The sequence below is a fragment of the Xiphophorus hellerii genome, chromosome 20, assembly GCF_003331165.1.
Source record: "Xiphophorus hellerii strain 12219 chromosome 20, Xiphophorus_hellerii-4.1, whole genome shotgun sequence".
NCBI lineage: Eukaryota > Metazoa > Chordata > Actinopteri > Cyprinodontiformes > Poeciliidae > Xiphophorus > Xiphophorus hellerii.
In genome coordinates, this window is record NC_045691.1 from 11,743,703 (window position 1) to 11,756,231 (window position 12,529).

The 12,529-nt window shown below is 35.9% G+C and overlaps 1 protein-coding gene across 1 annotated transcript in view; it reads right to left on the minus strand.

Annotated features, from left to right (window-relative positions):
• arhgap9 (Rho GTPase activating protein 9) overlaps positions 1-12,374 on the minus strand; it is a 58,225-nt gene extending 45,851 nt beyond the window's left edge. The window contains 1 exon segment of the mRNA XM_032549952.1: positions 12,118-12,374. The gene's annotated coding sequence lies outside the window, so the exon portion shown is untranslated.
• Between the last annotated feature and the right edge of the window lie 155 nt (positions 12,375-12,529).

The window sequence follows — 12,529 nt, forward strand, 5'->3', positions numbered from 1 at the left end:
TTTTGTAAGGTATTGAATGTAAGATGTGCTTGTAAATCAGGAAATATATATATATATATATATACAGTATATATAGATATAAAAATAAGTCATTGAAATCGGATCAGTCCCTTTTATATAAGACCACATTGTATTGCTACTGCTCTGAAAGCAGCTTCACTGTCTTCCTGGTTGTAGAGCTCTCGCTCAGTTTAATCATGCAGTTGAGAGCAGAAGGGACAGCGGCAAAAGTTGGAGGAGCAAGACGAGCAAGAAAACAGGAAACTGTGAAGACACGTAAAGGTTCAACCACAGTTTGGGTCATATCCTTTCCATCTTAGAATTTGCTCTTCAAATGTGAGATGTACTGTATGGCTTACTTACAGCTGGTAACTGCTAAAGTCAAATCAAACATGAGAAATGTTTTTTATTTATCATTACAAATTAGAAAACTGCAACTTCGATTACTCAAAGTGCAGCTTACGGCTGATATTTTTCCCTTACTATTCTCCAGTCTATTTTCAGTGAGATGTAATTTACAGTTAAAATAAAACAGAAATAACTGCATCATATACTTGTTTGAAAAGAAAAAAGATACATAGCATGCTGCAATACCTTCCGATATAATCCGTCCACAAAGAGCTCTTCCCCATGCACAAACAGGAAACACATCAGTGACACTACTACACACCTGTTTGCCTTTTCCTGTCTTTCTTTCTCGATATACGTGTCAAAAAAGGAAGAAAAACTTGCAGACTAAGACTACTACATCTTGTAACTACAAGCTTGCATCTACATTAACATTTGTAAGGCAACCTTACCAGCAGAGACAAGAGCAGAGGCATATACAATTCTCTCCTGCTGTGTTTAAAAGAAGCTAGTCAAATAAGTAAAATCATTTGGTCTGCATGTTTCTGGGCTTTGATATGATCCTCTCAAAAGGCAGATCTGTCTGCCAAGGGGAGTGAAGATGCGTCTGTAACAGTGCTGGCCTTCGTCATTCTGTGACTCAAGATTTTAATTATAGTAGTTTTCTCTGATTCACCACAGTAATGTTAGTGGACATTTGGCTAAAGGCAAATAAAATCTCAATGCAAATGCACCATTTTATCACTGCAAAAACTAAACTCTTTAATCTTTAAGAAAGAATTAGTGCAAAATAAATAAATAATACTTGTAATGAGGATGCAGAAAAGAGGAAATAGGGTAAGACTATGTTTCTATTTCCAGAAGACTTAGCAGCATAGTGAGCACTGTCGTCACACATCCCCAACATAGAGAGAAGGCCATATGGTGTCAGAGACAGACCTAATGGCTGCTGAGAGGAGGGGGCAGCATAAGCCAGGAAGTGAGGGCATGGGGGCTTATGACATGCCAACAGCACTAAAGGAAAAAATATCAGTGAATGGATAGCCCCTAGTAGGGAGTGCTGTGTGTGGTTTATCCATCATTGCTTTTGTACTTCATCTTGGTGTTTTTGCATGTTAATATTGCATGCTTTTCACAAATAAAAAGACTGCACTTTATGAATGCAGAGATGCAAGATAACCAGAGTGCATACCTCACTGTCTGAGAGTACTTCTATGCCAGCAAGGTCACTGATGCATTTTGTTGTCAAGATAAGACTGAAAAACATGTTACAACCATGGCAAGAATTTCCTCTTTCAGTTTCCTCAGTCAGTTGTTATTGATTTTTTCTATGATGATAATGATGATGATTCTATTAAATAGCCGAACACTGGCTATGCAAAACATTATCTTTCATTAATGAAAGATGTGATGGCATTGTTGTCATTAATGTCAGGTCTTTTTTCAAATAAATTTGAAAAAGAAAACTACATTAACCCAAAAAATGTTGATGCTGGCAAAGGCTGGTTAGTGGTTTTTAAAAAGTAAGTTTCTAAACATCAGAAATCTTTCTCCAAACCTTCCCCACAGTTTAAAGAGTTATGTAGACTGATGTAGTTGTTTAAAAAATGCCAGGAAAAGTACCAAAGTTTTCTCTGGCTATATGCAGCATGGCAAAACTGGTCCTAATTGGTCACACTGTCAGTCAGCTGGCTGGAATAAGGCTGTCCACTTTTTCCTTTGCTTACAAGACAGACAAATTCTGTCTTTTGGGAATATTTTTGGATGGTAAAATTATGTAGAAAATCAATGTGTGTATTACTTTTATTAGGTGACATTGTTTTAAAACAATAGCAAGCTAAAAGTGCACATCTGTTACTCCCAGTTTAACTCTAAGAACAGAAAAACGAAATGATAACATTCTACACATGAAGGAAATTTATTTGAATACAGCTAAAGTTGTGTAAGATTTAATAAATTTAGTGACATAGACTTAATTTTTTAATTAAGTCTTTGCATTATTAATACAACTAAAATAATCAACTGTAATATTTAAATAATAGAATAAATAGCTGTGGCTTCATTGTTTTAAATAAAACCAAGTTTTACATATTTGTTTAAAAATTACCAGTAAATACCATGAAAGTATGGTAACTTTACTCATGGTAGCCATAACGTAAGAATCTCAAATCGGCCATAGTTTATGCTTCTACATTGTATAATGTAGAAGCATAAACCACAAAAAATATCGCAATCAACAGTTTGTTGCTTCATCAGTCAGTTTCCAAGCTGACAGAAGAGCTTTTTGCAGGATGCAAAATCTCATTTCTGCATGCAGCCTTCTTTAATTGCAGACTCATTTGTATAATTCAACTTGTGAAAGTGTTAGTTAGAAAAATTCATTACAGGACGATTCTTTACCTTTGCTTGATACGCAAAATGCAGTACTAGTCGTTGCAACAGTGTGATCTCATTTCTTTAAAGTATATTTTACAAAACCAGAATACATAACTCTGAAAAAGTTGTGATTTATTATTGTGCTAGAACATGAAACAACTGACTGACTGTACTCCTATAGAAGTAATTCCATACATTTTTACTACCAGATATTTATAAAAGACTAATGATTCAGGAGAGGGTGGGGCATAAAAACTGCAAAATGGACACAAGCTAGCAGCCCTTTCTGCAGAAAGTAAATTGCATTCATTGTTGTTCATGCATGTGCATGCAAGCAATTACATGTGCAGAAAAAAAATATCCAGTCCCTACGCACCCAGTTTGACCCTACATTTGCTGATGTGTCCAGTAGTGTAACAAAAGGTAATATTAATTAAACAAAAAACCTTGACTGCTTAGGATTCACCCATGCAAATATCTGAACTTCATCAACAACATAGTGATCAAGCAATACCAGACCAGTGCAATAACCAAATAAAAGCTGCAAAACATCAAAGGTGATTGATTGACCTATTGACGCAAATGCAGATGGCTGGTTAATGGTGTCACTGGAGATGAGTGAAAAAATGGATTGACCGTTGATGTTAACAGTGAATTAATTCAAAATATTGCAGGTTTATTATGCTACCTAACTACTTTTAATATCAGGAAAGATTTTACGATATTGTAATATTGTACACACAGGTGGAGGCCTAATTCCACCGTCGTGAAGTCAAGTAAAGCTCTGCAAAGAGGTTTTGTGGTTAACAACTGCTGGCCAAATTAGGCTTTTACTTACAGCTCTTGCACACAAAGTGAATGGGTAGCTTACCTTAGCATGCATGATATTTTCAAAATTTTATTAGCTTAATCAGCTACTGAAATAATATAGTTACTGCAGTCATGAGAAAATTAGTAGTGCCCAATCAAAGTCTGAGTTTTTTTCTAACATACTGTATTTGGACATACAGTGTATGTATTTTTTTGTAAATACAATATATTGTTCTTGCAACAATATATTCTTAAATATTGAGTACAAAAGATCAAAATGCTATTTCTGTTAAGAAACAGAATTAGATCACACACACAATCTATTCCCATGTGAAAAATTACACATAAACAGATTTTACCTTATGCACATTATTAGAGCATTCATTAGCACTTTGAAAAAGAGGCCTGCCTTATTACATCTCAGGTATTATAGTTCTGTGTTCTGCTGAAGTAAGCGCGAATACCATAATAAAAATGAGCTGTCTAAAGCTCAGTGGTAAATTTGGGCCCTTAAAGTTAAACAAAAACCAAACATTTTGCTGGTTTGTTAAATTGCACCCAGACAACTGAGGAATATATATTTTCCTCTGGGAAAGGTCAAAGTTTAAAGTAAAAACAACTGGTGGCATTTGTGGTCTTTGTCCTGCATGTTTCATGTGAAAACTAGGCAAGGGGAAAACAGCTAAAAAAGCAAAAATTCATTCAACACAATAAATTATGAAAGGAAGACTCCAGAAAAAGATGTACACAGCATGTGAGATGACAGAAAGAAAAGCAAAGAATGACAAGACAAATAAGAATAAAATTCCACATCTAATTCTCCCCTGCAGCTTCATGTCATTCTCGATAAGCTACGTAATAACTGCCTAAGCCAGCTCAAAGACAAGCCAGTGAATGACAGGTTTAGTTCCCACAGAGATTGTTTAACGCAGAGCCTATCAACCTTTATTGCATGACAGGAATGGAAATGAAGTACAGACAGGGCATTGGTGAAGGGCTTGGTGTCACATCATATCCATATTCATCCCATATGTTTGAAGTCGAAAGAGAGCAGCTTTAATAATCATGCCTACATGCTGTTCAAAGAGACGAGACATCGGAAGAGAAGGAATATAGAGTGAATGAGTAACTTCAAAGGGTTTGGTGCACACGCTCACATATACACATGGAAAACACTCATGCATGAGCAAGGCGCTTTATTTACATATGAAGCTCTATTACCGAAGGCATCACAAAGAAATAAGGGGAAACTTGCCAGACATAAGACTTTAACCTTAATTACCGCACCAGTGTCAGACAAACAAGTTGTGCTCATGTTCTTCACAAGAGCAGGATGAATCCTTCCTGTGCATGATTACTGTTAGCAAACCATCGCCTGCTAAATTTGACTTTTAACCCAATCTAGTGGTGCTATGATGCTTGCGATGTGAAGTGTTGCATCACAGGACACATTCTGGATTTACAAAAAAAAGGGAGTAAGTCATGAAATAAATGTGAAGCCAGCTTAAAAGCTTTCAGAAATCAATCCTGAAAAAAAACAAAAAACGTGGTACTATCTGTGCGCACTTATCAGCTGTAACATTATGACCTCCCACCAAGTACTGAATCTGACAGATGGGTCAGTAAAATAAACCAAAAATGGAAATCACATGTTTAAAAGTTTTAAACAATTAATGAAAATATATGAGATATATGAGATATGAGGACACAGTTTACACCAGAAAAGCTGAATCAATGGTCCCCTGGCATTTCAGGTTTTGAAAGTAAAAGGTACCATGTCTCAGTTATAGGGGACTACTTCAAACACCAGAAATACTGGAAGATGATAGTATATTAGGCATTAGTAGATATTACTGGATTACAAGTGCCATGTAATACAAAATACTATCTAGTGGGTGTCTACACACAGACAATTGTCTCGTATATATTGATTAAATTTGGAAGAATTATAGCTTTCACATGAAGAAAATGGACCAAACACAAACAACAACTATGTGGGTGAAGGAAAATATGTCCTATAATATAATGGAGAAACTGACCGACATTGTTAAAGATGAGGCACAGGAGTTTGAAAACGTATGTAAACCTCTATTGAATTTCTTAATAATGCATAATTCAATTAAAACTATTAAGGCACAGATGTACTTTTGATAATGGGTCCATGTTTCACAATGTTATACTAATTTCTGACCCTAAATCTTAATGTCACTGCTTAAATCAAGAACAAGCAACGTTTTTTTTCAGTTTGTCATCCAATTTTGGTGAGCCTGTGTGAATTATCACCTCAATTTCCTATTTTTATCTCCTACGAGCGGCACTGTGTGTGATCTTCTGCTGCTCTTGTCCATCTGCTTCAAAGTTTGACATGTTGTGCATTCAGATGTATTTTATTTAGCATACCTCAAATGTAACAAGTGATTTTTTCAGCCACTGATACCTTTCTGCTATTCTCCTTTGACATCAGTAAGGTATTTTTTGTGTGATGCACTGCTGCTGATTGGCTTATTATTATTGTTATTATTTGCCAAATTTCTGAGTCAGGCTGTGTAACTATCCTAGAACATCAAATGTTTCTGAAAATTTATAACAAGCCCAAACATCAATTTCACATTTGGTCATTTAAATCCCATTTCCCTCCATTATGCTGCTCAATTTGAACTTCAGCAAATCACCTTTATCATGCCTAGACGTGCAGCTACCATATCATTGGCTGATTTGCATTTGTGTTAACCAGATTACTGAACAGGTGTATCTAATAAAGTGCACTGTAAAGACATAGTATTCAACCTACCTTGAAACCATACAAAACAAACAAAAAAAATCCCTTCATGTTAAATATTTGATTACCGTATTTCACTCTTTACCCCCAAAATAAATCCACTTCCAGCCTTAAGTACAGTGCTGCTGATGTGCCATGTGACGAAGCATTCACTTTCTCTGTGGATGTACAGTTATAACTACCGGCCATGATGTCTCTCTCTTCATATGAGACACATGCCTCAAGCCAAAACAGCCTTTCATCCTCCCAAAGCCATGCATTATTAATGGTAGGACCAGAGAGACTCACCGAAACACACATTACATTTTCCCAGTGAGACATTTGGCTGCCAAATGTGTGTACGAATGCGTGTGTGTGTGTGTACACATATGCTACCAAACATGTAGGCTGAATTCTTCCAGTGATTAGCTGAGTAAACTGTCAGAGGGCCAATCGAAAGGCAGATGATGACAGTAAGGCAGCCATTGGCTCAGACTCATTATTTCCACTATGACAACAACCTCTGTGACCTGCTGCCATCACTAGTGTCTCCACTGTGTTTTTTTCACCTTGTTGCACATAATAATATTCCACGTGTGATGCCATCATTTCAAGAGACTGCTGACGCAACACTTGTGTTTACAATAAACCCTGAAGCTTCCATCGACGTGTAGTGAACTTCTTTAAAATTCACTTCAATAATATTCAACTTCCAGGTCCCTCTTTTTCAATATAAACATTAAAAACAACCAGAAAAAATAAATACATAAATAAGAAACAAGGCATTTGCCTTTCATGCAAATTACAAAACACTGCAGAATTGTCCAGAAGGCATTTTGAGCTTTTGAATAAAAATAAATCAAGGATTTCATTTTTAAATTCACTTAGGAAAAAAGGAAGGTAAATAATACAGTTTGTGTTTAAAAGTAATGAGTATATTTCAGTTTAATAAAAGCAAAACATCCTATACACACAGATCAATTTTACTTTAAAACCGCTCATATTCTATACAATATCTAGCCAAAAAGTGCTTTGATTTAACTACAAACATGGCAAAACAATCTAAATAAATAATGTGTTTTCGGTTTGAAATGTAAGTAGTAACATTTACAAACGAATCTCTTCTCCTAGGTTTCACTGTTAGTCTGTCCATTTATTTATTCCTTTTACCGTGCTATTTTTTTTTTGTTGCGTTTTATCTTCTTCACAGCATAAACAATCTAAGAAAAAATACCATTCACCCCACAGAAGAAGCCTTTAAAAATAAAAAGCATACAAACTAAGCTTTTCCTAATAATGACACCATAACCGAACAAATGACACTTAAAATTTCAATTTGTCTTAAAAAAAACTAAAGAACACATTGTTTTATTACTTTCTTTAACTTAAAAAGTTTAGATATATTTTCCTTATAACTTGGATCAAATGTTTTGAGTATCCTTTCATAAGCTTCCCACAATAGTTTGCTGAACAGCTGCAACAAGTTTGTAGGCAGCTTATCTCGCATATTGTTTAAAGTTTCTGTGGGACTGAGATCAGGGCTTTATGTTTAATGTCATTGACTATTTAGTGGAATTATTCTCACCCAAGTTTTATCTTCCTAGCTAGGATTTAGCTCCAAAATCTTCATAGAATGTCTTATTTTTTTGTCTTCTATGTCTTGACACAGAGTCGGTCTCCTTCCTGGACATGGAACAAATGTGGCAACTTTTTTGACTTTCCCATCATGTCACAAATTTGTAGACAGTCATAATCTTTGAGGTGTGCCTTAAAATACATCCACGTATTTATTAATAAAAAAATATAAAATAATTAATTTTCTGTTGTTCTGTGCTGTATAAAAAGTAGTAAAACATTTGTATTCCTAATCAAAATAATCATAATCACAATCATATGTGAATGTTGCTTGAACATTAATGCAGGCTACGTTTTAAAAAAAAGCACCAATGTGAAAAACCAAGCAATTTCTCTGGTTTTCACCTGAAGAAAAAAAAAATACATAAGCCATAAAGCCTGAATGGTTTTTTATAGAATAAAAAAATAAATACATTTTCACTGGCTGAGCTGCTGGGTCGTTGCTGAGCCTGTGGGAATGTGCAGTACATTGATGTTTCTAATGAAGAGTGGTGAGCTCCATTGATCCACCAGGGATGAGAGTGAGCTGTCAAAAGCTATCAAGCAAGTCGAAGACCCACTTTCAGCTGCACACAGCCGAAGTGTGCGTGGAGCTGAGGCACAAAGAAAAGGAGCTAGACCTCCGATTTCAATGGCACTAACACAGACAGGCATCACTTTTATCCCCTAGAGGGGTTAAGGGTTTATTTTTTTCAAGTGGGGACAATTTTCCTTGGACTTAAATAAAGATATAAAAAAGTGAGCAAAAGCTAAAACTTTTTACTATGCACTACTTTAATAATTAGCGTTTTCGGTCTTCACTTTTAAATTTGTGAAATAACATTTTAAACCATCTCAGTCATTTATTTTTGGGACTTTGAAGACCGTAATAGCACTTACTCTGTCAGCTTGACTATGCTTCTCAACAAAAATAACTGATATTAAACATAAAACAATTCATCTGGATTAAAGCAGAGCAAAGTAAGTAATAGTAAAATGAGATCTTGCATCTTAACTGCCAAAAGCTGAAATAAAAATCAGCTGATGAGTCTTCAAATTTAACACACAACAATAATAAGAGAAAAACATAATTAATTAAGACTCAAGCACCTGACAGTAACTTAATTTTAACTTTTGAAAAGCAGTTTGTAGTACCTTTGGATTTATTTTCTTAGAATATTGTCAGATCTTTCCCTTTTGGTTTGAAGATCCTTTGAGTTTTAGTTCAGTTCCCTCTGTTAACCTCCCTCCAAAAGTTTCCTTGCATCCTCCCTGTCACAGCTGTACCACTTTTCCCCTGATGAGTTCATCTACAGCCTTGTAATTTCTATCCCTGCCTTATAAATTTACTCACTGTTAAGTACTGGATTCTTCCATTTCACTGCACATTATGCTACCTGTGCGGCATGTACTGTTCTTGTTGTGCTTCTGCTGTAAGTTTTTTTTGTTTTTTTTTTTTTTTTTTTTTTACTATTATTAAAAATTTTCATGATCCTCCCAAGCTCTTGTCTACATTTTGGAAAAAGTCTGAACTCTTGAGAGGATGTTTTCTCATAACATCCTAATGCCCCAATTTTTTTTATTTAATATTTTGATGCTTTTCCCAACTAAGAAAATCACAAGTGGTAATATTTAGATCTGGGGACACCAGTCTATATGAGATGGTGTTCTCTTCTGCTGCTGTGCATGGTCTACACATGCTGCACTGCTGTGGATCTAAAATGCAGTCATCACTGACACGGCGGTTTGTTTCTTCATCTAATTCAGGTGAAAATCCCTAAAACCCCTCTCCAGAATGCAGGCCTAACTATGACAGTACTTCTCCTGACTTTTTATTTCTGGTGGCATTCACTTTTTGCTTCTCTCCTCACTTTCTCCCTGCATGTAGACAACAAAAAAAATAATACCTTTTTATCTTGAAGTAGCTTTAGGCCACTGACTGTTAGGCCAGTCCTTGAGTAATTTGACAAATAGACGCCCTTCCTTTAAAATCACTTCCTGCATGACTTCACTGTAATGAAGCTATATCTCTGACAAAACGTTGGTAAATAACAGATGAATCAACTAAGGTGGAAATCGGTCAGATGTAGTTTCAGTTTTGTGAATATTTTGTTTTGTCTTTTCCTTATGTCACACACACACACACACACTAGTGTGCTCACTATCCCTAATTAACACATACTAACAGATGCTGTTAGTAGTGGAAAACTAACAGCATGTGGGAAACTAACATATGCTAGAAACTAGCACATGCTAGTGCTAGTTTCAAGCACGAGCTAGTTTTTAGCATATGCTAGAAACTAGAATGTGCTAGTTGTCAAGTTGCAACCACATCTGTTCTAATGGTTGTAACTTGACAAATAGTGGAAAGGTTGAGGTGTATGACTACTTTTGCATGATCTGGTATCTTTAAAGCACTGATTCATTCCTGAAGTTGTGTCCTTTAATGCTTTAATGATTCATAGGTCAGGGCTGCACGGCTTATTAAAGAAACCGTAGAAGAATTACACTTATAAAAGGGTTAAGAGGTGAATAAGAATGTCAAAAAGGTGTACTGACAATGCAGACATCCAAAGAAAAACTTTAAAAGACCTTCAGAAGGTCTGGAGAATTTGTGCTATAGGCAAAGGATTTAGTTTATACAGAGGAGAAGAAAAGATATTTGTGGCAGTTCAAAGTTTTTCACCTTTCCGATTATAGTAAAAGAAAAAAAAAATCACAAGCTCTGGCTTAACATACTTGAAAACAGAAAGAATGAAGAAAAGCTGGACAGAGAAAATGTATCAGCCCAAAAAATAAAAGCCATGCAAAGTGACATGTTCAGATGAAGAAACAAAACTGCAACTGAAATGAGCAGCAAAACAGACAAACCCGTATGCGAAAGGTGACAGTTGCAAAGTTGTTAAAAAGGACAAGAATTCACTTAACACAGGTTCAGCAGCACAGTGTTCGGCTTCTCTAACAAAGAGGTTAGAGGAGGTTTTGCTGACCTACATCATCTTAATTTTCCCACACAAGTGACTGTGTGCGAGAAGCTGTATGCTCATCCCACAGACCAAAAAAAACAAAACAAAACAAAAAACACCAGAGTGATCTGACCAGTAAATGCAACTTAATGTCAGATACAACAGTCTCTCAATATCTGTGTGGCACTAGATCCACAGCAATGTGTGAGGGGCCATCATGCAATTATGGGGCGTTTGTAACTCTGCTCTTAATACTCGAGGTACAGGGCGCAGAAAAGTTGCAAATGGCATTAATCTTTCAAGCTTGTGTCGTCATAAGCTGGCAGAAAGAGAGAAAATCTCCAGCTTTGCAAGGACTTAAGAATGATTATGAAACAACAAAAATGCAATGCGTCAGGCGAGCAGTTTCCATCACTCACTGTGGTTAACCTGTCCATACACTGGTATGGGCGAGCTTTGCATGCAGATGCATGCAAATATATCTGCACAAAATAAGGCACATGTAAAAGGACTCTTATCAGTGTGGGTTTAAAAAAATATGACAAAAAAATGAGAGCATTGTTTCTGGAACATTACAATGTGAGGGAATAGGGCATCAGTGTCTGCAGGACAAATGCATAGCTGTGGTAATAATGATACACCATGTTATATGTAACTGTAAGGCAGTGCTGAAATGGAAACTCTAAAAAGAAGCTCCTCCACAGGAAATGTTTGGAGGCTAAAAATGCATTTGTGGTTTTTTTCAAAGTTCTAAGCATTTGTGAAGCAAAAGACTCTGAGTACATTAATATAATCATAGTGGGAAAAGTGTGTTGTGGAAAAAGTACATTTATTTTTTGCAGTAACTATAAACCTGCGTGCAAGACCTATATGACCTGTGAGACCTAGCTTTTTGGATAATCAATGTGTACCATAGCTCAGGACATTTGAGTATTAATGGAACTTTTTAAAACCAATCTTAAAACAAAACTCAAGTTTTAAATTTCCGACAACTTTAAAAAACACTAACAACTTTATTAAACATGCAGAGTAGTGACGCAGAAAATTCAGTAAATATTACCCTGTAAATATTGGATAGAGTTGTAATTAAACTTCTTTTCAGAGAAACAGTTTGTTAGTTTATATTAAGAATAAAACTGAAGAATATACATTTCAACTGAAGGATGAAAGCTAAATTGCTTTCCGCAAACAAACAAAAAATAGCATTTACATAGTTCTTGCTGTAAACGACACTCGACAACTCACCTTTGAAGCAGCAGTGACAGCAACGCGGTGACAGCTCTGTTGTGTTTTGGAGTGAACTGGCCAGAAATTTGCGTATGCTTCCTATTAAGTCTGCAGCGCTTTTCTCGTAGATATTAATAACTTCACATAATTGGGCTAATAGAGACGTAGAGGGAGTACGTCGCCGTGCACTTTTGCAAATTAACTGCAACTCATGGGAACTAGTGACATTTCCATCCCACGCTGACAGACAGACCCTTCCTCGCTCTTTAAGAGGATAGAAAATAGCTTACACTGTGTAAGATTTGCTGGTTCGTGATTGGCTGTTGTCGTCGAATATAGTTTTGGTCAAAGCCAATCACATTACAGAAAATTCAGAGCTTGAGGTAAGCGTGTTTATTATCACGGCATCGTCCGGCATTCCTTGTACATG